The sequence below is a fragment of the Larus michahellis genome, chromosome 14 (genome assembly GCF_964199755.1).
Source record: "Larus michahellis chromosome 14, bLarMic1.1, whole genome shotgun sequence".
Classification (NCBI taxonomy): Eukaryota; Metazoa; Chordata; class Aves; order Charadriiformes; family Laridae; genus Larus; species Larus michahellis.
The window spans coordinates 14,939,147-14,965,797 of NC_133909.1; the positions used below are offsets into that span (position 1 = coordinate 14,939,147).

A 26,651-nucleotide genomic window follows, 5' to 3' on the forward strand; every position below is an offset into this window, starting at 1 on the left:
TCGTGTGGTCCATGTTCTGTGTCTTAGACCTTTCTCAGGTCTCGAGGTCATCTTTAAGCTCCAGGAGCACCGTGTGGTGCCTCGGGCACCCTCCCTAGGGTCTCGAATGCTCGCACCCCTGCGCATAGCACCAATTGGCTGCTGGTCTTCTTGCGTTAGAATCTTAAAGCATGCTTCGGTCTTGCATCTCAGAAGCTTCTGGACAGCCCACTTCTGCGACTGGGGCTTCTTCGCTATGTCATTACGTTCTTGGGTCTTGAAGCCAGGCTTCCTGCACGTACATCTTAGCAGTCTTGACAGTCCCTCCTTATCACAGATGATGACGTTGTAAACTTTGTTTCAGGGCCTTCCATAGAGCCTCTTCACAGCACCACCACGGTCTGCAGGTTTTCTTGCCCGATGGGGACTTCCGTCCGGGTGTCATCCTTCTTGCTGAGAGTTTTCTCTCATCCTTGAGGCGCGTTGTTTTTAGTGTTCTGCGTAGTCTTGGTCTGTGTGTGTGTCTGGCTTGGAGCCCCCCTGCCTGGGTGTGTAGAGTCCAGGGCAGGCAGAACAGTGATGAGAGTCGATAGTTAATATGTGGATCTGTCAAGACTGAGGCAAAGGTTGGGTAGTCATCTGGAATTGATTTGCTCTCAGTAGGTTGGGTGCGTGGGTATTTCATTAGTGGGTGTTGGCATAAGCAGAGCCAAGTCAGAGAGGCTGTTCACAGTTAGCGAAGGAGATACTACCTCAAAGGTGTTTAGGCTGCTTTGTGTGGGGTGTAATGTTTGTGGGCTTAATTTTTTTTGTTTTGGTGGCAGGCTGTAGTTGGATCTAATTGAACAGTGTTCCGAAGTAGAAACAAGACCTGTGGAATTAAGCTATTGCTCTGCATCAAGGTAATGTTTGATATTTTCTTTTCTTTTTTTAGATGCGGAGAGACAAGATGTGCAGGGTGACGCGGTAGAGCCGAGAGGAGTGCTGTACGGTGGTGGCTTGGCATGTGGTATTAGAGGGAAGATGTGACTGGTGCCTCTATGAATACAACTGGGTACTTTTTTTTTTCACGTGAATGTGAGGTTGCGTAGCCATGTGCGAATGTGCTGGTCTGAGGTACAACAGAACCAGTTTTCCTTTCAGTAATTTTACTTCTCAGGTAAGTCTGCTGGATGGACTGCATCAAGGATGGACTTGGATGCCACCCGGGCATCCAAAAGCTAAGTAGATAGTCAGGCGCTGGAGAGGGGCCGAGGTGGACAATTGGAAAATGGGGTCTTTGACGATAGCGTAGTGTTGAGGGCTGTCCCGGGGCACAGTCATATTTGGGAAGGTAAAGGATGTGATGCTAGCGCATCCTGGGCAGGGCAGTTCCAGCCTGTGTGTGTTGTCGTGTCATTTGTGTGGTCTGTGTTGTGTATCTTGGCCCTTTCTCGGGACTCGAGGTCATCTTTAAGCTGAACGAGCATGGCGTGAGGACTCGGGCATCATCCTTAAGGTCTCGAATGCTCGGATCCGTGGGCATAGCACCATTCGGCTGCTGCTCCTCTTGCGTTAGAAGCTTTAGGCGTGCATCGGTCTTGTGTCTCGGAAGTTTCCGGACAGCCCACTTCCGCGACTGGGACTTCTTCCCTGCATCGTTACGTTCTTAGGTCTTGAAGCGATGCTTCCTGCGCATACATCTTGTTGGGCTCGACAATACCTTCTTATCAGGAACTGTGGAGTTCTACACTTTGTTTCAGGGGGTTCCGTAGAGCCTCTTCACATCGTCACCACCACAGTCCTGGAGGTCATCTTGCCCGACGAAGACTTTGGTCCTGGTGTCATCCTTCTTCCTGAGAGTTGTCTCTCATCCTTGAGACGTTTCAACGTAGTGTTCTGTGTAGCGTCAGTATGTGTGTGTTTGGCTCGGGGCTGCCCTGCCTGGGTGCATAGTGTCCAGGTTAGGTGGAATCGTGATGAGAGTCTGTAGTGAATATGAGGATCTGTCTAGAACCAGGCAAACGTTGCTCAGTCATCTTGAGTTGATTAGCTCTCGAGAGGCTGCGTGGATGGTTGTTTCATTCATGGGCGCTGGCATAAGCGGAGCCAAGTTGGAGAGGGCGTTCATGGCTAGTGAAGGGGACAGTATCTCAAAGATGGTAAGGCTGCTTTCTGTGGAATGTAATGTTTGCTGGCTTCTCTTTTTTGGATGACAGGCTGTAGTTGGACTTATGTGAACAGGGTTCCTAATTAGAAAGAAGACCTTTAGAATTAAGCTACCGCTCCGCATCATGGTAATGTTTGATGTTGGTGTGTTGCTTTTTTTTCAGGTGCAGAGAGATGGGATGGCCAGGGATATGCAGGGGTGCTGACAGGAGCGCAGGACAAAGGTGGCTTGGCCCGAGGTATTAAAGGGAAGATGTGACCAGCGGCTCCATGAATACATTTGGCCACTTCTCTCATTCATGTGAATGTGACGTTACGTAGCCATATGCAGAAGTGCTGGACTGAGGTTCAACAGAACCAGTGTTGTTTTCAGTCACTTTGCTTTTCAGGTAAGTCTCTTCCAACTAACTGAACTGTCTGAAAATAATGACGTATTTTTCAGGTAGTATCCACCTTTAGAGTGCCAAGACCTGGTATTTGCACTGAATGCGAAGGCATGCTGTGCAGAGAGGCTCTTGCTTATACTTATTCCTATAACAGCACAGCGCAGCTAACTTTTATATATGCCCTGTCGGAGGGTCGGAAGCAGAAAAGCATAGAGTGGTCGCACCCACAGTGAAGAGAAGACAGGACCGGTGACCCGAATCTGACTGATGGGGTATCGCATCCCATCCTCATCACGATCAGTATAAAAGCGGAGGCATCGAAGGGGTCGGTACCTGTCGTCTGGCCTTCGAGGACTCCTGTCTGTTCATTGTGCTTTGACCCCGATCCATGCATTTATGCAACCAGATCTGGAATCTGGTTCCTGTCTGTCACAGAGTCTGGTCCCGGACTTTCCCTGTGCCAGCGGGTGAAGCAGCGGTCATCCTGGGAGCTCCGTATCGGGTTGTGTATGTCCTGTATATATTTAATGTTTTCTTGTTACTGTGCCTTTTCTTGGTATTATTTTGCTGTTAAGATTTCATTATAGCTCAGTTTATCTTTCAGTCCCTAAGTCTCTCTCTTGCTCTTTTCTGCCTCAGGAGAGAAGTTAAACGGGAGCACGTGTCACTTGTTTTACTGCACGGCCTAAGGCACAACAGCAATGACTGACAGACAGGGCCCCGGAGCAGACTCGGCCAAGGAGAACGGCGGCCCCGAGCCTTGGTTCTTTCTCAGCCGCTGCATTACAGGCAGAGTACAAGCCTCTGCTTGGTCTGTCGATCCGATCCAGAACGTAGTTCTGGCACAAGTCGGGTTATATGCATCGTCTTGCTAGAAATGCTGTATGATTCGTGGGGTTTCTTTAAAGAGGAAACTAAAGCACATTGAGTCTTGATAAACATATTGTTACTGTGCTGAATGATCATCTTGCCTATTTAGGTTAGGATGATGTCTTTCTCTTTCTGTCTACGCCCTGCAAAAGTTTAAGTTTACTTACCTACCAGGCCCTGTTGCTTACACAAGCGATGTAGTTGTAATAAAAGAGCACGTATTGTCATTTCCTCTAAGGGTCGCTTTCTCTGATTTGGTGTTTTGCACACTGTAATTTTCAGGCCTGTGAGAAAAGGAGCAGCCGCTCCTCTGGCAGACTCTATGCCTTGTGGAGGTCAGCCTGGCCCCTTTCCCAGGGGATGGTGGGCAGGGCCCAGGGTATATAACCCACAGCCTCTGCTGGGGCAGCTCATTCTGCCGCCAGGCGTCTCCAGGGTCGGAGCTCCGCCAGTCCTTCAGTCGACCGCAGCTTTGGAGGCCGCTCAGCTCCTTGGGTGGAGATGTTATCCCGTTTAGAGAATCACAGGTAAGAAGGTGGAGGTGGTAAGACCTTGAGGACCAGGTGAGGTTTGGCAGCACATACAGTAGAGAGTGGCCTTGTATGCTACTTTTCATCCTCGTGGTTTTTCAGGTGAGTCATGTTGTAATGAGCATTTCGGGGTGGTGAGATGGTTTAAAGGTATGGTTTTCTCTCTTTAGGCACGGCCATTTTTCTGGAATCCCTGTCTGTATTGAAGATAGAACTTCCTTGGTGTGTTTTTTTTTCACTGGTTTTGCTGTATCCCAGGTAAGATGGCAGTAACATTTGTCTCAATTGGGCAGATCATGAGATTACTTTGCAGGGACTGGGTGAGCATCTCGTCTCAAGAAAGCAGCAGGGACGTAAGGTATAACGTCTTTCAGGGTGTGGGGCAGCTCATTGCCTTCCCCCACGGTGCGCAGTGTTCCGCAGTGTCCCTGGAGCCTTTGTGGTTTGCGGCAGGCTCCTGGTGTAGGTTGGGTCAGGGCTTCGCTGACTCTGTGGGTCTGTAGCAGAGCCCGGAGTCCGTGGGAAGACAGAAGATAGGAGATAATGGCAGAATTAAGGGAGGGGCTGGGAAGAGCGGCTCCTGAGGAGCGTCTGATGCCGGGGGTTCGGGCCAGCAAATAGAGTGCGGGAGCTGTGGGGAATAAGTGGGGCTCCTCCCCTGACAGCTCAGGGATAAGAGAGAGGCTTTCTCAAGTTTTGGCACTGGGGGAGGGCTAGGAAAAGGGAGGTGCTTTCACGATTTTTTTCTTGGACAGGTTCTGCAGTTGGGTTTGGGTGTCAACGGAGCCTGGTCTGTTCTAGTCTCTAGCATTTGAGGCGAGCTGGATATCATCGAGCTGGGGTACGGGACTGGTGTTTTGGCAGAAGCGCAGTGCTAATGTTGTGCTTCTTGGTCTCTTAGGTGCCGTGAATCACTGTGTAGCACTGGCTCCAGAGTCGACAATGAGCAGGCAAGCAGAATGCCTTGGCATTCATGAGGCTGAGGGTGTTGTGGAGGAGGTTAGCATCTCCTCTCAGGGTGCTTATTGCTGGTACTGTGGCTGCTTTGAGGATTATGGTTTTTCTTTTTCTTTTGCAGAGGCACAGGAGGAACCTGGTGACCACAGGAACGTATTGGATGTCTGTTTTCTGTGGACTGCCTCGAGGATGGATTTGGACCCCTGGCCCTCCACAAGCTAAGTTGAGAGACTGGCACCCGAGAGGGGACGAGGTTGAGAATTGAAAAAATGTGTTTTTGAAGTTGGCATAGGGGAGAGGTTTGTCCGGGAGCGCAGTCTCCTTTAGGCATGTAAGGGACGTGGCTTACTGTTTGGCATTCCCGGGCAGGGTGGTTCCAGCCTGTGCATGTTGTCGTGTCTTTCGTGTCGTCTGTGTTCTGTGTCTTAGACCTTTCTCGGGTCTCAAGGTCATCTTTAAGCTCCAGGAGCACGGCATGGTGCCTCAGGTGCCCTCCCTTGGGTCTCGAACACCCGCACCCATGGGCACAGCACCATTCGGCTGCCGCTCTTCTTGCGTTAGAATCTTAAAGCATGCATCGTTCTTGCGTCTCGGAAGCTTCCAGACGGCCCACTTCCATGACTGGGACTTCTTCCGTATGTCATTACGTTCTTAGGTCTTGAAGCCAGTCTTCCTGCGCGTATATCTTATCAGTCTTGACAGTCCCTCCTTATCACCGGTGATGAAGTTCTACGCTTTGTTTCAGGGGCTTCCATAGAGCCTCTTCACAGCACCACCACCGTCTCCAGGTCTTCTTGCCTGACGGTGACTTCCGTCCGGGTGTCATCCTTCTTGCTGAGAGTTTTCTCTCATCCTTGAGGCGCGTTGTTTTTAGCGTTCTGTGTAGTCTTGGTCTGTGATTGTGTGTGTGTGTCTGGCTCGGAGGCCCCCTGCCTGGGTGTGCAGAGTCCAGGGCAGGCAGAATAGTGATGAGAGTCTATAGTTAATATGTGGATCTGTCAAGACTGAGGCAAAGGTTGGGTAGTCATCTAGAATCGACGTGCTCTCAGTAGGTTGGGTGCGTGGGTTTTTCATTAGTGGGTGTTGGCATAAGCAGAGCTCAGTCAGAGAGGCTGTTCATGGTTAGCAAAGGCGATAATATCTCAAAGATGTTCAGGCTGCTTTGTGTGGGGTGTAATGTTTGTGGGCTTACTACTTCTTTTGTTTTGGTGGCAGGCTGTAGTTGGATCTAATTGAACAGTGTTCTGAAGTAGAAACAAGACCTTTGGAATTAAGCTATCGATCTGCATCAGCGTAATGTTTGACTTATTTTTCCTCTCTTTGTAGATGTGGAGAGATGATACGTGCGGGGTGACGCAGGGGAGCCGAGAGGAGCGCTGTACGGAGGTGGCTCGGCATGTGGTATTAGAGGGAAGATGTGACTGGCACCTCTATGAATACAACTGGGTACTTTTTTTTTTTTCATGTGAATGTGAGGTTGCGTAGCCATGTGCGAATGTGCTGGTCTGAGGTACAATAGAGCCAATTATCCTTTCAGTAATTTTACTGTTCGGGTAAGCCTCTTCTAACTAACCGAACTCTCTGAAGATAATGACGTCTTTTTCAGGTAGTATCAGCTTCCAGGGTGCTAAGAGCATATATTTACATTTAATGCCAAGGGATGCCATGCGGAGAGGCTCTTGCTTATACTTATTGCTGTAACAACTTGTGTCAGGTAACTGTGTGTGCCATGTTGGAGGGTCGGAAGCGGAAGAGCGTAGAGGGGTCGCACCCGCAGTGAAGAGCGGTCAGGACCGGTGACCCGAATCCAACTGATGGGGTATTCCATCCCATCCTCATCGCACTCAGTATAAAAGCTAGAGGGATCAAAGGGGTCGGTACCTTTCCTTCAACATCCAGCGTCTGAGGACTCCTCTGTCTCTTTGTCATCCTTGCATCGCGATTCATGCATTTGTGCAACCAATCTGGCCTCCAGTTTCCATCCGTTCCTGACTCCAGTATCGGACTTTCCCCATGCCTGCCAGTGAAGCGATGGTCATCCTGGGAGCTTGATACTGTGTTGTGTATATATTATACATATTTCCTTGTTTTCTTGTTACTGTTGTCTTTTGTTGGTATTATTTTTCTGTTAACATTCCATTACAGTACACTTTATTTTTCAATTGATAAATCCCTCTCATTCTTTTCTCCCGTGCGGAAAAAAGTTAAAAGGGAGCATCTGTTGCTTGTTTTAATGCCCGGCCTAAACTGCAACAGCAATGACGGTTAGGGCGCAGGAGCGGATTCGGCCGAGGAGAGCGGCAGCCTAGAGCATCGGCTCTTTCTCAGCCGCTGTATTACAGGCGGCGCACGAGCCTCTGCTTGCACTCTGTCCGTCGGTCCTAGCCAGAACACAGTTGTGGCAGCAGTCGGGTAATATGAGTGGTCTCGCTAGAAGTGCTGTATGACCCATTGTGGGGTTTCTTTTACAAGGAAGCTAAAGCATGTTGAGTCTTGATAAAAATATTGTTATTGCGCTTAATGATCTACTTTCCTCTGTAGGTTAGCGTGACATGTATCTCTTTCTGTCTACGCCCTGCAAAAGTTTAAGTTTACTTCTCTACTGGGTCCCGTTGCTGACATAAGTGACGTAGCTGTAGTAAAAGAGCATGTATTGTCATTTCCCGTAAGGGTTGCTTTCTCTGTTTTGTCGTTTTGCACGCTGTAATCTTCAAGCATGTGAGAAAAGGCGCAGCCGCTCCTCTGGCAGACTTTATGCCTTCTGCTGGTCGGCCGGCCCCTTTCCGCGGCGAGGGTGGGAAGGGGGGTGGGCTGGGCCCGGGGTGCAGGAACCAGGGCCTCTGCTGGGGCAGCTCATTCCGCTGCCAGGCGTCTCCAGGGTCGCAGCTCCGCCGGTCCTTCAGTCGATTGCAGCTTTGGAGCTGGCTCAGCTCCTGGGGCGGAGATGTTATCCCACTTAGAGAATTGCAGGTAAGAAGCTGGAGGTGGTAAGACCTTGAGGACCAGGTGAGGTCTGGCAGCATGTAGAGTAGAGAGCGGTCTCGTATGCGGCTTCTCTTCCTTGTGGTTTTTCAGGTCAGTCACGTTGTAGTGAGCGTTCAGAGGTGGCGGGATGGTTTAACGGTACAGTTTTCTTTATTCCAGATGCGGCGTGTTTTCCTGGAAGCCCTGACTGTATTGAAGATGGAATTTTATTTGGTTTCTTTTTTCCATGGGTTTTGCTGCATCCCAGGTAAGATAACGATAGCACTTGTCTCAATCAGGCAGATGATGAGATCGCTTTGCAGGGACTGGGTGAGCATCTTGTCTGCAGCTGTAGATGGAGTTTTTGGATTTCTCAGGAAAGGAAGAGGGATGTAAGGTATAATGTCTTTCAGGGTGTGGGACCGCTTGTCGCCTTCCCCCACAGCATGCAGAGTACGGCATTCAGGAGGCTGACGGTCTTGTGGAGGAGGTGTCTTCTCTCAGGATGCTTACTGCTTGTGTTGTGGCTGCTTTTGTGGGATTTTTTTTTTTTTCCTTTTAGAGAGGGAGAGGAGGAAGCTGGTGACCGCAGGAATGTATCGGATGGCTGGTTTTTGTGGACTGCATCGAGGAAGGATTTGGATGCTGCCCGGGCATCCAAAAGTTAAGTAGAGAGTCAGGCGCCGGAGAGGGGCTGAGGTGGACAATTGCAAAATGGGGTCTTTGACGTTAGCGTAGTGAGGAGGGCTGTCCCGGGGCACAGTCATATTTGGGAAGGTACAGGATGTGGCTTGCTGTTCAGTGTGACGCTAGCGCGTCCCGGGCAGGGCAGTTCCAGCCTGTGTGTGTTGTCGTGTCGTTTGTGTGGTCTGTGTTCTGCATCTTAGCCCTTTCTTGGGTCTCGAAGTCATCTTTAAGCTCAACGACCGTGGTGTGAGGACTCGAGCATCGTCCTTAGGGTCTCGAATGCTCGGATCTGTGGGCATAGCACTATTCGGCTGTTGCTCTTCTTGTGTTAGCATCTTAAAGAATGCATCGGTCTTCTGTCTCGGAAGTTTCTGGACGACCCACTTCCGTGACTGGGATTTCTTCCCTGCATCGTTATGTTCTTAGGTCTTGAAGCCAGGCTTCCTGCGCATACATCTTGTTGGGCTCAACAATCCCTTCTCATCAGGGACCGTGAAGCCCTACATCTTATTTTGGGGGTTCTGAAGAGCCTCTTCACATCATCGCCACCGCAGTCCGGCAGGTCTTCTTCCCCGATGGTGACTGTGGTCCCGGCGTCATTCTTCTTGCTGAGAGTTTTCTCTCATCTTTTGAGGTGTGTCTTTCATGGTGTTTCTTCATAGTGCTGGTCTATGACTGTGTGTGTTTGGCTTGGGGCTGCCCTGCCCGGGTGCGTAGTGTCCAGGGTAGTCAGAATCACTATGAGAGTCTGTAGTGAATATGAGGATCTGCCTAGACCCAGGCAAAGGTTGCGTAGTCGTCTCTAATCGATTAGGTCTCTGGAGGCTGTGTGGACAGGTGTTTCATTAGCGGGCGCTGGCATAAGCAGAGCTAATTTAGAGAGGGTGTTCACGGTTAGTGAAGGAGACAGTATCTCAAAGATGGTAAGGCTGCTTTCTGTGGGGTTTAATTTTCTGGGCTTACTTTTTTTTTTTTTTTTGAATGGCAGTTGGACTTAGGTGAATTTAGTTGGACTTAGGTGAACAGGGTTCCTAAGTAGAAACAAGACCTTTGGAATTAAGGTACTGCGCCGCATTAGGGTAATGTTTGATATTGGTGTGTTTTTTCTGATGCAGAGAGATGAGATGGACATGGTGATGCAGGGGAACTGACAGGAGTGCGGTACAAAGGTGGCTCAGCACGAGGTAATAAAGCGAAGATGTGACCGGTGGCTCCATAAATACATTTGGCCACTTCTTTTTTAATGTGCATATGAGGTTACGTAGCTATGTGCAGGTCTGAGGTACGATAGAACCAGTGTTTTTCTCAGTCATTTTACTTTTCAGGTAAGTCTCTTCCAACCAACTGAACTGTCTGAAGATAATGATGTATTTTTCAGGTAGTATCTGCCTTCAGAGTGCCTAGACCTCGTATTTACACTTAATGCGAAGGGATGCCATGCGGAGAGGCTCTTGCTTATACTTATTGCTGTAACAGTGTAGCTCAGCTCACTTTTATGTATGCCCTGTTGGAGGGTCGGAAGTGGAAAAGCATAGAGGGGTCGCACCCATCGTGAAGAGTAGACGGGACCGGTGACCCGAACCTGACTGATGGGGTATCGCATCCCATCGTCATCACGCTCAGCATAAAAGCAGAGGGATCGAAGGGGTCGGTACCTTTGCTTCAGCGGCTGGTGTCCGAGGACTCCTCTGTCCAACAGGGTTTGATCCTGATCCATGCATTTATGCAACCAGATCCAGAATCCGGTTCCAATCCATTGCCGTGTCCAGTCTCGGACTTTGCCCGTGCCTGCCGGTGAATCGATGGTCATCCTGGGAGCCTGATACTGGCTTGTATGTATATTTTATCTATTTTATTTTTTTCCTGTTATTGTTGTCTTTCCTGGGTATTAGTTTTCTGTTTATGGTTCATGATGAAAGAGTTCAGTTTCTCTTTCAGTTCCTAAGTCTCCCTCACGTTCTTTCCTTCCTTAGGAGAGAAGTTAACAGAGAGCATCTGTCACTTGGTTTAATGCCCAGCATAAACTGCGACAGCAACGACGGTTAGGGTGCTGGAGCGGACTCGGCTGAGGAGAGCGGCAGCCTAGAGCATCGGCTCTTTCTCAGCTGCTGTATTACAGGCGGCGCATGAGCCTCTGCTTGCACTCTGTCCGTCGGTCCTAGCCAGAACGTAGTTCTGGCAGAAGTTGGGTAATACACGGGGTCTCGATAGAAGTGACGTGTGGCCGCGCTAACGTTGTGGGTTTTCTTTTACAAGGGATTGGAAGACATGGTGTTTTTTTTTTAAAAACGTGGTTATCGGGCCTAATGATCTACTTGCCTATGGAGTTTAGGATGATGTCTTTCTCTTTCTGTCTACGCCCTGCAAAAGTTTGTTTAAGTTTACGTACTTACCGGGCCCTCTTGCTGATGCAATTGATGTAGCTGTAATAAAAGAGGACGTGTTGTCATTTCCTCTAAGGGTTGCTTTCTCCGTTTTGGTGTTTTGCATGCTGTACTTTTCAGGCCTGTGAGAAAAGGCCGCTTCTCTGGCAGGCTCTATGGCTTCTGGAGGTCAGCCGGGCCCCTTTCCCAGGTGCTGGTGGGAAGGGCGGTGGGCAGGGCCCGGGGTACATAACCCACAGCCTCTGCTGGGGCAGCTTATTCTGCTGCTGGGCGTCTCCAGGGTCGCAGCTCCGCCGGTCCTTCAGTCGATTGCAGCTTTAGAGCTGGCTCAGCTCCTGGGGCGGAGATGTTATCCTACTTAGAGAATAGCAGGTAGGAAGCTGGAGGTGGTAAGACCTTGAGGACCAGGTGAGGTCTGGCAGCATGTAGAGTAGAGAGCGGCCTCGTGTGCTGCTTCTCTTCCTTGTGGTTTTTCAGGACAGTCACATTGTAGCGAGTGTTTCAGGGGCAGCGAGATGGTTTAAGGGTATAGTTTTCTCTTTTCTAGGCACGGCGTATTTTCGTGGAATCCCTGAGTGTATTGAAGATGGACCTTTCTTGGGGAGGTTTTTTTTTTTCCACCAGCTTTGCCGTATCCTGGGTAAGACACCAATAGAATTTTTCTAAATTGGGCAGATGAGATGACTACGCAGGGACCAGGTGAGCATCTTGTCTGCAGCCGTAGATGGAGTTTTCACATTTTACAGGAAAGCAGCAGGGCCATAAGGTATAACCTCTTTCAGGCTGTGAGGCACCTGTTCAATTGCCCCCACATTGCGCAGGGTACCGCCGTGTCCCTGGAGCCTTTGTGGCTTGCAGCAGGCCCCCGGTGTAGGTCGGGTCAGGGCTTTGCTGACTCTCTGGGTGGGCAGCAGAGCCCGGAGTCCGTGGGAAGACAGAAGATAGGAGTTGATGGTGTGGCGGTTTGGCAGAAGCGAAGTGGTAATGTGTTTCTTGGTCTCTTAAGGTGCTGTGAATAACTATCACCGCAGTCTCCGACTCCAGAATAGGCGTGGAGCGGGCAAGCAGAATGCCACGGTGTTTGTGAGGCTGACGGTGTCGTGGAAGAGGTTGGCATCTCCTCTCAGGATGCTTATTGCTGGTGCTGTGGCTGCCTCCGGGATTATTTTTTCTTTTCCTTTTGCAGAGGGAAGAGGAGGGACCTGGTGACTGTGGAAATGTATCGGGTGGCTGGTTTTTGTGGACCGCATCGAAGAAGGATCCAGATGCCTGGCCCTCCAAAAGCTAAGTTGACAGTCAGGCGACAGAGAGAGGCTGAGGTGGACTATTGCAAAATGGGGTCTTCGATGTTAGCGTAGTGGCGAGGGCTGTCCTGGGGCACAGTCATAATTGGGAAGGCAAAGAATGTTGCTTACTGTTCAGTGTGACGCTAGCGCGTCCCAGGCAGGGCAGTTCCAGCCTGTGCGTGTTGTCATGTCATTCATGTGGTCTGTGTTGTGTATCTTAGCCCTTTCTTGGGTGTCGAGGTCATCTTTGAGCTCCAGGAGCACGATGTGGGGCCCCAGGCATCATCCTTAGGGTCTCGAACGCTCGGGCCTGTGGGCGTAGCACCATTCGGCTGCCGCTCTTCTTGTGTCAGCATCTTAAAGCGTGCATCGGTCTTGTCTCAGAAGTTTTCAGACGGCCCACTTCCACGACTGGGATTTCTTCCCTGCGTCGTTACGTTCTTAGGTCTTGAAGGCAGGCTTCCTGCACGCCCATCTTAGTGGGCTCAACAGTCCATTTTTATTACGTACCATCACGTTCTACAGCTTGTTTCAGGGGGTTCCGTAGAGCGTCTTCACGTCGACATCATCACAATCCCACAGATTTTCTTGCATGATGGTGACTTTGGTCCCCGTGTCATCGTTCTTGCTGAGAGTTTTCTCTCGTCTTTGAGGCACGTCGTTCGTAGCGTTCTGTGTAGCGTCTGTCTGCAACTGTGAGTGTTTGGCTCGGGGCTGCCCTGCCCGGGTGCGTAGTGTCCAGGGTGGGCGGAGTCGTGTGGAGAGTCTCTAGTACATGAATCTATGTAGATCGGGGCAAAGGTGTTAGAGTCATCTCAGGGTAGCCCTCGGGAGGCTGTGTAGATACCTCTTCTGTTTTGTTTGCAAAGAGCACAGGCATGTTGGAAAGGCAATACAGCAGTAGTGAAGAAGAGGTCCTGTGGAAGAGGGTATAGCTGGTTTTGGTGCGGTTTATTTTTTGTTATTTTCTTTGTGTACGGTTGTGTTTGGACCTTAAATGGTATTTGTAAAAAGGTGCAGGAGTTTCTGTTGTTATGACTCTATTGCTCTGCCTCAACGTGACTTCTCTAATGTCATTCTTGCAGATGCAACAGGACAAGCTTGGCAGGGCAGCGTAGGAGAGGGGAGCAACGTAAGAAGGTGGGTCAGCACGTGGTGTTAGAGAGAAGATGGGGCTTTGAGTACTGTATGTATTGGTTCTTTCCGATTTGAAGTTTTGAAGCAATGAATGACATGGGATGTGGGGACGGGGATGAGTCAGTCAAGGTCAGCAGCGGCGGGTGGGCTGAAGTATCACATCTTCCTCAGAGGGAGCAACTTTCAAGTTTGAAGCAACCCGTGTCGGTTGGGTTTTACAGGCGCTTTGCGAGCCTTCAGGTTGCATGCCTCAGGGGAGGACGGGCGGGCGAGGCGAGGGAGCGGGAGATGGGAATGGGTCCGCACGTGTTAGGGTTTTGGGCGGTATCTCAGCACGCGTTTCTTTGGTTGGCGTGACACGCAGGGTCAGAGGGGCGATGCTGCACGCCCACTGAGTAGTCCCAGCAAGTGAGGCGCTCGTGGACCTGTTGGTGTCTAATAGCAAAGTACTACGTTGCAGCTCAGTGGAGTGTTTGTCTTTGGTTTTGCAGGTGCTGCGCGCCTCTGGAGCCGGACGAGCGTTGGAGGTGTGCTGGGTAATAGAGAGGTAGCGAGTGGGGGTGGTGGTTTCCCGTAAGCTCAACAATAATATTGTGTGTCTAGGTGTCTTATGTGCCAGAACCGGAGAGCGCTGCAAAGTCTGAATCTGGAATCTGTGCGGAGCAGGTGAGCGGAAAGGTACGGTGTATCTGATGTGGGGGATATTGCAGTACAAGTTAGAGTTGACGGATGCGATGGTGCCCCATGGCACCGTTTTGTGGAAATTGGAGTTCCCTTGTTTGTTTTTGCGGATGGTGAAGAGGAAACTCAGCGACTCCGGGATGAATCGATTTGATACATGGTAATTTTTTTTTCTTGTTGAGCAGGGCTCCAGAGTCCCGGCCCTCAGAAAGGGAAGTTGAGGTACCGGCAGTGGAGCTTCCTGGGGCGGGGGAGGGGACAGGGTGGGAAATAGCAGCGAGGCATTTAAAAGTGAGCACAGCGCTCCAGGCTGTCTAGGAGCGGTGCCCTTTGGGCACGCAAGTGGCGCGGTAATTGTCCTGACCGTATGTGACACTATCTTGCGTGGTACTGCCTTGTATTGTGCTTTGTCTGGAATTGGATCACTCTGTAGTGTTCTCGTCTGCAGTCTCGGGCGGTGTAGCACAGTAACGCCTGTGTTCTGTTACATCTTGCACTGCATTGCTCGGTCATTGTCTTGAGTGCAATCTGAGTCTGTCATGTTGTACCGTTCACTACATTGTTACTTTGATGGATTGTTCTGCATCTGACTGTATTGCACTGCCAGGCTCTGTGTTGTTTTTGAGTTGCGTTGCTCTGTAACTGTCTTGACTGCTGTCTGAGACTGTCTCACATTGTATGCTTATGTATTTTTTGTTTTGCATTGTATTCTGTATTTGAAATAGTATTGCATTGCCCGTCTCTGTATCGGTTTGACATTGTAGCACCCCGTAATTGTCTTGACTGCCACATCGGACTGTGTTGCGTCATATAGTTCTGTATTTTGTTTGGCGTTGCATCAGTCTGTACTTTAAATTGTATCACTTTGCTTGCCTGTATCTCAGTTTTGCGTCGTATTGATCCGTCATTGTCTTGATTGCCGTCTGAGATGATCAGGCACGGTACCCTTCCATATTTTGTTTTGAATCACATCGTTGCATATTTGAAATTTTGTTGCCTCGCCTGGCCGTGTCTTGGTTTTGCAGTGTATCGCTTTGTTGTTGTCTTGACAGCCATCCGATATATTCTGTCATCGTACCGCATGGTATTGTGGATTTATTAATCGTTTGTTCTTCATTTGACCGCGTATTCTCTTGTTCTGCCCTGTATCGCGGTACCTCTTGAATCGTTTCGGTCTGTCACTGTTTTGACTGTCACGTGAGACACTCTGGCATTGTATCCTTAAGTATTTTGTTTTGTATTTGAAGGTTGTGTATTTGAAATTGTATTGCATTGCTTGGCGCTATTTAGGTTTTCCATCGCATCACTCTGCAGTTTCCTTAACTGCCATCTGAAACCGTCTTGGACGGTGTTGTTCCATATGTTGTTTCTGTAACGGATTGTTTTCTATGTGACCGTATATCGCATTGTCGGGCAGGGCATTGTTTTTGCATTATATCGCTCTGTAATTTCCCCGATGGCTGTCTGGGATGATTTTGCAGGGTACCGCCCCGTATCATGTTTCGTCTTGCGTTGCATTGCCCTCTAATCATCTGGACCGCCATCTGAGGCCGCATGATGTTGTAAGCACTGTATTGTGGGTTTTTTCATTCGTTGTTCTTAAGTTACCCTATGTAATTTATTGTATTGCCTTGTATTGTGTTACGTCTCGCATGGTATTGCTCTGTGTATGTCTTGACTGCCATCTGAGACTGTGGAGTTGTACTGTTCGATACGTTGTTTCCGGAACGGATTGTTCTGTATCTGACCATATATTGCATTGCCAGGCAGCGTGTTGTTTTTGCGTTCCGTCGCTCAGTAACTTCCTCAACTACTATTTGAGATGATCTTGCATCGTACGCTTAAGAATTCGGTTCTGTATTGTATTCTTGTATATTTGAAATAGTATTGCTCCGCCTGGCTCAGTATCGATTTTGCATCATGTTGCCCCATCACGCTCTTGACTGCTATGTGATCTATTCTGGCATTGTACCACACGGCATTGCGTGTTTTTTTTAATCAGTTGTTCTTTGACTGTGTGATGCCTTGTACCGCCCTCTATTGTGTTACGTCTTGCATTATATTGTCCCGTCATAGCCTTGACTGCCTTCTGATCTGTTTGGGCCTCGTACCACACTGTATTGCGGGGGTTTTAATCGGTTCTCCTTCATTTGGCTTTCTAACGCCTCGTACCGCTCTGTGTTGTGTAGCATCTCGCATTATATTGCCCCATTTTAGTCTCGACTGCATTCTGATCTACTGTGGCATCGCACCACACTGTATTGTGTGTTTTTTAAACGGTTCTTCTTTATTTGACTGTGTAATGCCTTGTACTGCCCTGTATTGTGTTACTTCTCGTATTATAGTGCTGTCATTGTCTTGACTGCCTTCTGATCTTTTCTGGTATTACAGTTGAATGTATGCTGGGTTTTTTAATCGGTTGTTCTTCATTTGGCTGCATGGTGCCTTGTTACCACCTGGTGTGGTGCTGCATCTTGCATCGTATCGCCCTGTCATTGTCTCGACGGTCACTTTACACGTTCTGTCCTAGGACCGCACCGTATTGTGAATTCTTTCATGGGTTGTTGTTTCTTTGACTGTATTGCCTGGTAGGGCCCCGTATCACGTTACGTCTTGCCTTGTATTGCTCTGTCATTGTGCTGACTGACATGTGATATATTCTACCATTGTATAGCACTGTACCGTCAATTCTTTCATTGTCTGTTCTGCATTTGATTGTATGTTGCCTTGTACCGCCCTGTGTAAGGTTCGATCTTGCATTGTATCGCCCTGTCATTGTCTTGCCAGTTATTTTAGACTGTCTGGCACTGTATCGTGCAATTTTTAACCGGTTGTTCTGTATTTGACCGCTGTTGCGATGTCATCACCCTTTTTCGCCCAGGCTGCTGCCTAAGCTAAAACGACCACTGGGAGTCGCTATGAGTGGCACTACAAGTGGCCTGTTCGCCATCATTTCCCGGGGACACTCACTTAAGGTTCCGCTCTTTGAGGCTGAGAGGTGCCTTGCCGCAACAGATTCTGGGTAAGTGACTAGCATGCCAGACTTTGCAATCTTAGCTGAGCGATATAAAGGGTTTGACGCAGATATGATCCTTTAAGAGGTAAATTGTTGCCCAAGTCCGGGGCAAGGATGGGATCCAGCTGCACCTAGACTCATCTCGGAGAAGGAGTTTAGAAAGTGAGGGGGTCCTTTCTGAGCCTCGTGACTCAATGGGGAGGGTCTCCCTGACAGCTCATCTGACCCTGGCCCCTAGGCAGTAAATAATCTGGGGTATGTGGCGATGTAATCTGGTAAAGTGCCATCACATGCGCTGCTACCTTTGTTGAATCACTGTTATGTTTGTAAATGTTTCTCTACCTCTCTCTTAGGAGTGAATTTTATCACTGCACCCGCCACAACTGCATATTGCCTGTGTTACGTCTTGCATTGTATTGCCCTGTCGTCTTGACGGTCACGTTAGAGAATCTGTCCTAGGACTGGACTGTATTGTGCTGTCTTTCATGGGTTCTTATGTGGCTGTATATTGCCTCGTAGTGCCCCGTGTGGTGGTACGTCTTCCATTGTATGGCTCTGTTGTTGTCTTGACTGTCATCTGATCTATTCTGCCATTGTATGCCACCATATTGTCACTTCCTTCATCAGCTGTTTTTTATTTGACAGTGTATTGCATTGTACTGCCATGTACGCTGTTACATCTCGCATTGTATTGTCCTGTCATTGTCGGGTTTGTGACTTTCGACTTTGTGTTGAAAACTTTTACAGTCCACAAATTGGTTGTTGCTTATTGAACTGTGTGTTCATTAAACAATTCCCAATCCCGTGCAGTCCTAGAACTGTTTGCTGTTTATTTGAGCGGGTATTGGGTTGTACTGACGTGTACAGTGTTATGTGTTGCGTTGTATTGCCCTGTCATTGTTTCGTTTGTGATTTTAGATGTTGCGTTAAAAAATTCACAATACAGTGCCGTGCTATAATTTGCTGGTCTTTTACTGCATATTGCCTGGTTTTGCCCACTATACTGTTATGTCTTGCATTCTATTGACATGTTGTAGTCTGGATTGTCATTTTACAGACTGTGTTAAAAGATTCATAATGTGGTGCAGTCCTATAATTGGTTGTTGTTTATATGACCGTGTATTGGATTGTACTGTCCGGTGTGATGCTACGTCTCGCATTGTATAGCCCTGTCACTGTATTTATTGTCAGTTTAGAGATTGTGTTAAAAAAAATTCTCAGTACCGTGCAGTCCTATAATCAATTGCTTTTATTTCACTGTGTATCAGATTGTAGCGCCCGGTATATTGTTAGGTCTTGTATTGTATTGGTCTGGAACCGTCTTGATTGATATCTGAAATATTCTGTCATGGTAATGAACTGTACTGTCAGTTTCATAATTGCTTGTTCTCTGTGACTGCCTATTTCATTATACTGCCCCCTATAATGTTAAGTCTTGGATTCTATTGCTCAGTTTTATCAACTGCCATCTGCGACCGGGACTGCCGGTCTGTGGGTCTTCGATCGGCGGTTCATTATTTGACTACCTCTTGCCTCGTCCTGCCTCGTGTTGTGTTTTGTCTTGCATTGTATTGCCCTGTTATCGCCCTGACTATCTCATTGGTTCTGGTATGTACTGCTCCATATTCCATTTTTTTAAAAAGTTTGTTCTTGATTTGGCTGCGTATTGCCTTGTAGCGCCCTGTATCATGCTGCATCTTCCATTGCGTTGCCCCGTCGTTCTCTTCACTGTCATTGTGGACGCTCTGGGATAGTAGCCATCTGTATCGTGGGGGTTTTACCGGGTGCTCTTTCTTTGACCACCGTGTATTGCCGTGCTACCGCCTTTGTGTTGGGTCTCGAATTTTATTGCCGCGTCATTGTTTTGACTGCCATCTGATGCGTCTGAGCATTAGACCGTCCTCTGTTGTCTTACGTTGTGCGTTGTATTGCTCTGTCGGTATCTTGCCTGCTGTCTGACCTCTGTTGGCATTGGAAGGCACAGTATTGTGGGTCCCTTCGTGGGTTATTTATTTGACGGACTATATCACTGTACTGCGCTGTGTAATGTTACGTCTCGGACTCTGTTGTCCTGTAACTGTCTCGACCGCCACCTGACGCCCTGTGGGATGGTACTGCCCTGTGTGTTGGGGTTTTGCCAGGTTGTTCTTTCATTCTGTTTTGCATTGTACTGCCCCATGTTGTGTTACGTTTGGCATTGTATTGCCATATAATAGTCCTGAGTGATATATTCTGGCATGGTACTGCACTGTACTGTGGGGTTTTTTTTAAGGGGTGGTTGTTTACATGCCTGTGTTTTTTCCTTGTACTGCCCCATATTGTGTTTCGTCTTGCATTGTATTGCCCTGTCATTGTTTCAACAGTCATCTTATATGTTCTGTCCTAGGACTGCACTGTATTGTGACTTCTTTAATAGGTTGTCGTTTCTTTGACCGTGCAGTGTCTTGTAGTGCCTTATATTGTGTTACGCCTTGCGTTGTATTGCTCTGTCATTGTCTCGACTGACATCTGATAGATAGTCTGCCATTGTATGGCACTGTGTTAAAGTGCCGTGAATTCTTTCATTGTCAGTTCTTTATTTGATGGTGTATGGTGCTGTACTGCCCTGGATAACTTTGTCTTGTATTGTATTGCCCTGACGATGTTGTCTTGCTTGTTATTTTAGCTTGTCTGGGATTGGACTGCACTGTATTGTGAGTTTGTGAATTAGGTCTTTGGTTGTGTGTTCCATCGTACTGTCCTGTACTGTGTTATGCGTTGCATTGCCCCATCGTTTTTTTGACGGTCACTTGAAACTTTCTGTCGTAGGACTGCGCTGTATCGTGGGTGTGTTGATGGGTTGTTCCTAATTTGGCTGCGTATTGCCTCGTGCTGCCCCGTGTTGTGTTATGTCTTGCATTGTATTGGTCTGTCATTGTTTCGACTGTTGTTTTAGACTGTCTGGGATTGTACTGCACTGTGTTGTGAATTATTGAATTGGTTGTTCTTTGTTTGACCGTTGTAGTGGTGTGGTTCCCTCCACCCCTCCCCCCTTTCTCCCTTCCCCACAGGCGACAGAGTCAATGTGCTGTCTGGAGTGGGGACCTAGATATTTTTTTCCCAGGCTGATATGACTACAAGTCAATTAGCTGCCTCTACAAATAGTGGACAGGACAAGAGCCCTTGGAGCTCTCTTGCAAGGCAGCGGTCCGTTCGCCAGCACCTCCCATTGAGCGGGGATGCTCATGTAAGGTTCTGTTCCTTAAGGCTGAGAGATGCCTTGCCGCAACAGATTCTTGGTAAGTGACTAACAACATGCCAAACTTAGCAATCTTAACTGAGTGGTATAATGGGTTGATGGTGCAGATCTAATCCTTTAGAGGTAAACCATTGACCAAGTCCAAGGCAAGGATGGGATCCAGCCACACCTAGACTCCTCTCGGAGAAGGAGTTTAGAAAGCAAGGGGGTCCTTTCCGAGCCTCGTGACTCAAGGGGAGGGTCTCCCTGACAGCTCGTCTGACCCTGGCCCCTAGGCAGTAAATAACCCGGGGTACGTGGCCATGGAATCTGGTAAAATGCAGTCATGTGCACTAGTACCTTTGTTGAATCACTGTGTTTATGTTACTATATGTTACACTTCTTCTCTCTTAGGAGTGAAGTTAGTCGCTCTGCCAGCCAGAACTGCGTATTTCCTCGTCCGTCTGTCTGTTGTGTCATGTTTTGTGTTGTATTGCCCCATCACTGTTTTGATTGCCATTTGATCCATTGTGTCGTAGCGCACCATATTGTGAATTTTTTTAACTGCCTGTTATTAATTTGACTTTAAATTGCCGTGTACTGTCGTGTATAATGTAATGTATTGCTTTGTCTTGCTCTGTCGTTGTCTCGATCGACATCTGAGACTGTCTGGCTTTTTAGTGCACCGTATTCTGGGTACCGTAACTGGCTGTTGTTTGACTGCACTATGGATTGTATTGCCCTGTAGATTGTAATGTCTTGCATTGTATTGCGCTGTCACTGTCTTGATTGTCATTTTAGAGATTGCGTTAAAAAAATCACCATACAGTGTAGTCCTGTAATGGGCTGTTTATTTGACTGTGAATTACCTTGTGCCGCTCCATATACTGTTATGTCCTGTGCTGCATTGCTCTGTCATTGCCTTGACTGTTGTTTAAGATACTGTGTTAAAAATACACAATGCAGTGCAGTCCTGTAATGGGCTGTCCTATATTTGACTGCTGTGTTGTCATCTCCTGTTTCCTGCCCCACCCACCCCCCCGGCCTTGTTTTCCCCTGGGCTGCGGCTCAAGCCCTAACCATCAGTGGGAGTTCTTATGAGCGACCCATACTTTAGGGGATGGCTGGCAACAGAGTCAAGACGCAGTCTGGAGTGGGGACCTAGATATTTTTTCCCGGGCTGTTATGGCTAAAAATCAATTAGCTGCCTCTATGAATCGTGGACAGCCAAAGAGCATTTTGCACTTTCCCACACAACTGCAGCCTGTTCACCAGCATCTCCCCTTGAGCGGCAAAGCTCACTTAAGGTTCTAGTCCTCGAGGTTGAGAGGTGCCTTGCTGCAACAGAGTCTTGGTAAGTGACTAATAGCACGCTAAACCTTGTAGTCTTAGCTCAGTGGTATCAAGGGTCAATGGCGCAGATACAATCCTTTAGAGGTAAACTGTTGCCCAAGTCCGGGGCTAGGAGTTGGATCCAGCCGCACATAGGCTCCTCTCGGAGAAGGAGTTTAGAAAGCAAGGGGGTCCTTTCCGAGCCTCGTGACTCAAGGGGAGGGTCTCCCTGACAGCTCGTCTGACCCTGGCCCCTAGGCAGTAAATAACCCGGGATACGTGGCCGTGCAATCTGCTGAAGCGCTGTCACGTGCACTGCTACCTTTGGAGAATCCCTGCGTGTGTGTTTCTAAATGTTTCTTGACTTCTCTCTCAGGAGTGAAGGTAATGGTTCTGCCCGCCACAACTGCATATTGCCTTGTCTGTCCCCGTATGGTGTCGCGTCTTGCCTTGTATTGCCCCGTCATCATCTCGATTGCCATCTGATCCATTGTGTCATAGTAGTGCACTGCATTGTGAATTTTTTAACTGTCTGTTCTTTATTTGGCTACGTATTGCCTTGCACCGGACTGTATTGTGTCACATCTTGCACTGTATTGCCCTGTAATTGTCTTGACTGCCATCTGAGACTTTTTGAGATTGTACAGCAGCGTAGTGTGGGTTTTCTGACTGGCTGTTCTTTATTTGACTGGGTATTGCCTTGGACTGCCCTGCGTGGTGTTCCGTTTTGCATTGACATTGTCTTGACTGACACGTGGGATTTGCCATTGTACCGCAGTGTGTCTTGGGTATTGTAATTTACTGGTCTTTATTTGACTGTGTATTGCCTTGTACTGACCCGCATAATGTTATGTCTTGCACTGTATTGCCCTGTCATTGTCTTGACCGACATCTGAGACTGTCTGGCATTGTAGTGTGCTGTATTGTGGGTCTTGTAATTGGCTGTTGCTTACTTGTCTGCGTATTGGGTTGTACTGCCCTGTATACCGTAACATGTGGCATTGTATCGCCCTGTCATTGTCGTAACGGTCGCTTTGGAGATTGTCATAAGACTGCACTCTGTTGTGAATTTTTACATCAGTTGTTATTTGTTTAGCTGCATATTGCCTTGTACTGCCCAGTATTGTGTTATGCCTTCCGTTGTGTTGCTCTGTCATTGTCTTGAATGACATCTGATGTTTTCTAACATTTGATGGCAATGTATTTTCAATTTTTCCATTGGCTGTTCTTTATTTGAGTGTCTAGTGCCGTGCACCTCTCTGTATAATGTTATTTCTTGCACTGTATTGCCCTGTTGTTGTCCTGATTTACTTCAGAGTGTCTGGGATTGTATTGTACTGAATTGTGAGTTTCTTAATTTTTTTCTAAATTGGAGCGCTGTGGTGGTGTGATCCCTCCCTTTTTTTTTCTTCTTCCTTCCCAGCCGCCCCCTTTTTTTTTCTTCTTCCTTCCCAGCCGCCCCCTTTTTTTTTCTTCTTCCTTCCCAGCCGCCCCCTTTTTTTTTCTTCTTCCTTCCCAGCCGCCCCCTTTTTTTTTCTTCTTCCTTCCCAGCCGCCCCCTTTTTTTTTCTTCTTCCTTCCCAGCCGCCCCCTTTTTTTTTCTTCTTCCTTCCCAGCCGCCCCCTTTTTTTTTCTTCTTCCTTCCCAGCCGCCCCCTTTTTTTTCTTCTTCCTTCCCAGCCGCCCCCTTTTTTTTTCTTCTTCCTTCCCAGCCGCCCCCTTTTTTTTTCTTCTTCCTTCCCAGCCGCCCCCTTTTTTTTTCTTCTTCCTTCCCAGCCGCCCCCTTTTTTTTCTCTCCTCCCTCCCTCCCGCCGCCCCCTTTTTTTTCTCTCCTCCCTCCCTCCCGCCGCCCCCTTTTTTTTTCTCTCCTCCCTCCCTCCCGCCGCCCCCTTTTTTTTCTCTCCTCCCTCCCTCCCGCCGCCCCCTTTTTTTTCTCTCCTCCCTCCCTCCCGCCGCCCCCTTTTTTTTTCTCTCCTCCCTCCCTCCCGCCGCCCCCTTTTTTTTCTCTCCTCCCTCCCTCCCGCCGCCCCCTTTTTTTTTCTCTCCTCCCTCCCTCCCGCCGCCCCCTTTTTTTTTCTCTCCTCCCTCCCTCCCGCCGCCCCCTTTTTTTTTCTCTCCTCCCTCCCTCCCGCCGCCCCCTTTTTTTTCCTCTCCTCCCTCCCTCCCGCCGCCCCCTTTTTTTTCCTCTCCTCCCTCCCTCCCGCCGCCCCCTTTTTTCCTCTCCTCCCTCCCTCCCGCTGCCCCCTTTTTTTCCTCTCCTCCCTCTCTGCCCCCCCTTTTTGTCTTCCCTTCCCCGCAGCCGCCCCCTTTTTCCTTTTTTTTCCTCCTCTCCCTCCGCAGCCGCCCCCTTTTTCCTTTTTTTTCCTCCTCTCCCTCCGCAGCCGCCCCCTTTTTCCTTTTTTTTTTTCCTCCTCTCCCTCCGCAGCCGCCCCCTTTTTCCTTTTTTTTTTCCTCCTCTCCCTCCGCAGCCGCCCCCTTTTTCCTTTTTTTTTTTTCCTCCTCTCCCTCCGCAGCCGCCCCCTTTTTCCTTTTTTTTTTTTCCTCCTCTCCCTCCGCAGCCGCCCCCTTTTTCCTTTTTTTTTTTTCCTCCTCTCCCTCCGCAGCTGCCCTCTTTTCTTCTTCTCTTCTGAACGGCCACTCCTATTTTTTCCCACTCTTCCTTCCCAGCCCCCTTTTTCTTCTCTTACCCCCTCTACCTCCCTTTTTTTTCCCTTTTCCGCCCTTCTGTCCCCCTTTTGTTTCTTCTTCCTTCCCAGCCGGCCGTCTGGTTTTTTTTTCCTTCCCTTCCCCACAGCCAGCTGTCTGTTTTTTTTTTTTTTCTTCTTCCCTTCCCCACAGCCACCCCCCTGCTCCCCTTTTTTTTTCTTTTCTTCCTGTCCAGCCCCTTTTTTCTTCTCTTACCCCCTCTGGCCCTCTTTCTTTTTCTTCTTCCTTCCCAGCCACCCCCTTTTTTCTTCTCTTCCTCATGGCCGCACCCCTTTTTTTTCTCTTACCCCCTGGACCCCACTTTTTTCCTCTTCTGCCCTTCTGCCTCCCTTTTTTCTCTTCCCTTCCCCAAAGCCGCCCCCCTTTTTTTTCCTTCTTTTTGCCACCCTGCTCCCCTTTTTTTTTTTTCTTCCCATCCAGCCCCCTTCTTCTCTTCCTCACAGCTGCCCCCTTTTTTCTTGTCTTCGGAATGGCTGCCCCTATTTTTTTCCTCTTCCTTCCCAGCCCCCTCTTTTCTTCTCTTCCCACTGCTGCCCCCCTTTTTTTTTCTTAGCCCTTTTCCCCAATTTATTTTCCTCTTCCGCCCCTTTACCCCAATTTATTTTCCTTTCCCCACAGCCGCCCCCTCTCTTCTGCCCCTTTCCCCGCCTTTTTTCTTCTCTCCCCAAGGCCACCCCCTCTCTTCTGCCCCTTTCCCCGCCTTTTTTCTTCTCTCCCCAAGGCCACCCCCTTTTTTCCTCTTCCGCCCCCTGCCCCTTTTTTTCCCTTTCCGCCGCCCTGCCCCCCTTTTTTTTCTTCTCACAGCCACCCACTTTTTTCCTCTTCCGCCCCTCTGCCCCCCTTTTTTTTCTTCTCTCCTCACAGCCGCCCGCTTTTTTCCTCTTCCGCCCCTCTGCCCCCCTTTTTTTTCTTCTCTCCTCACAGCCGCCCGCTTTTTTCCTCTTCCGCCCCTCTGCCCCCCTTTTTTTTCTTCTCTCCTCACAGCCGCCCGCTTTTTTCCTCTTCCGCCCCTCTGCCCCCTTTTTTTTCTTCTCTCCTCACAGCCGCCCCCTTTTTTCCTCCTCTGCCCCCCTTTTTTCTTCTCTTCCCACCGCCCCCCTGCTCCCATTTCATTTCTTTTCTACCCGTCCAGCCTCCTTTTTCTTCTTTTCTTCCCCCACCACCCACTTTTTTCTTCTCTTCCGAACGGCTGCCCCTTTTTTCCTCTTCCTTCCCAGCCCCCTTTTTCTTCTTTTCCCACAGCTGCCCCCCTTTTTTTTCCTCTTACCCCCTTTACCCCATTTTTTTTCTCTTACCCCCTTCTGTCCCCCCTTTGTTTCTTCTTCCTTCCCAGCTGCCCCCTTTTTTCCTCTTCCCTTCCCCACTTCCGCCTGCCTTTTTTTCCTCCTCTTCCCCTCCCTACAGCCGCCCATCTTTTTTTCCTCCTCTTCCCCTCCCCAGCCCGCCTTTTTTGTCTTCCCTCCCTTCCCCACAGCCGCCTGTCTTTTTTGTCTTCCCTCCCTTCCTCCCATTTTTTCCACTTCCGCCCCCTTCTTTTTTCTCTTGCCCCACCGCCCCCCTTTTTTCCTTCTTTTCGCCCCCCTGCTCCCATGTTTTTACTTTTCTACCTGTCCAGCCCCCTTTTTCTGCTTTTCTTCCCCCGCCACCCCCTTTTTTCTTCTCTTCCGAACGGCTGCCCCTTTTTTCCTCTTCCTTCCCAGCCCCCTTTTTCTTCTTTTCCCACAGCTGCCCCCCTTTTTTTTCCTCTTACCCCCTTTACCCCATTTTTTTTCTCTTCCACCCTTCTGTCCCCCTTTTGTTTCTTCTTCCTTCCCAGCTGCCCCCTTTTTTCCTCTTCCCTTCCCTACAGCCGCCCGTCTTTTTTCTCTTCCCCTTCCTCCCCACAGCCGCCCGTCTTTTTTGCCTCCCCTTCCTCCCCACAGGCGCCTTTTTTCTTCTCTCCCCCCAGCCGACCCCTTTTTTTCTACTCTTCCCACAGCTGCTCGTCGTTTTTTTCCTCCTCTTCCTCCCCAGCCGCCTTTTTCCTTCTCTTCCCACTGCTGCCCCCTTTATTCCCTCTTCCACCCGTTTCCCCCCCCTTTTTCTTTTCTCCCCAAGGCCGCCCCCTTTTTCTTCCTTTCCGCCCCCCTGCACCCCTTTTTTTTCTTCTCTCCCCACGGCCACCCCCTTTTTGTCTTCCCTTCCCCACAGCTGCCTGTCTCTTTTTCCTCCTCTTCCGCCCCGTTCCCCCCTTTTTTCCTTCTCTCCCCACAGCTGCCCCTTTTTTCCCCTCTTCCGCCCCTTCCCCCCCTTTTTCTTCCTTGCCCTACAGCCGACCCCTTTTTTCTCTCCCCACAGCCACCCCCTCTTTTCTTCTTTTGCTCCTCTGCCCCC

The 26,651-nt window shown here is 49.0% G+C and overlaps 1 long non-coding RNA gene across 1 annotated transcript; it reads left to right on the forward strand.

Moving 5' to 3' along the window:
- The first annotated feature begins 486 nt into the window (after nucleotides 1–486).
- LOC141751250 (uncharacterized) lies at nucleotides 487–3,614 on the forward strand. The gene is made up of 3 exons (XR_012589918.1): nucleotides 487–881; nucleotides 2,292–2,516; nucleotides 3,153–3,614. It is a non-coding gene; the product is annotated as an uncharacterized LOC141751250 (long non-coding RNA).
- Nucleotides 3,615–26,651: the final 23,037 nt, after the last annotated feature.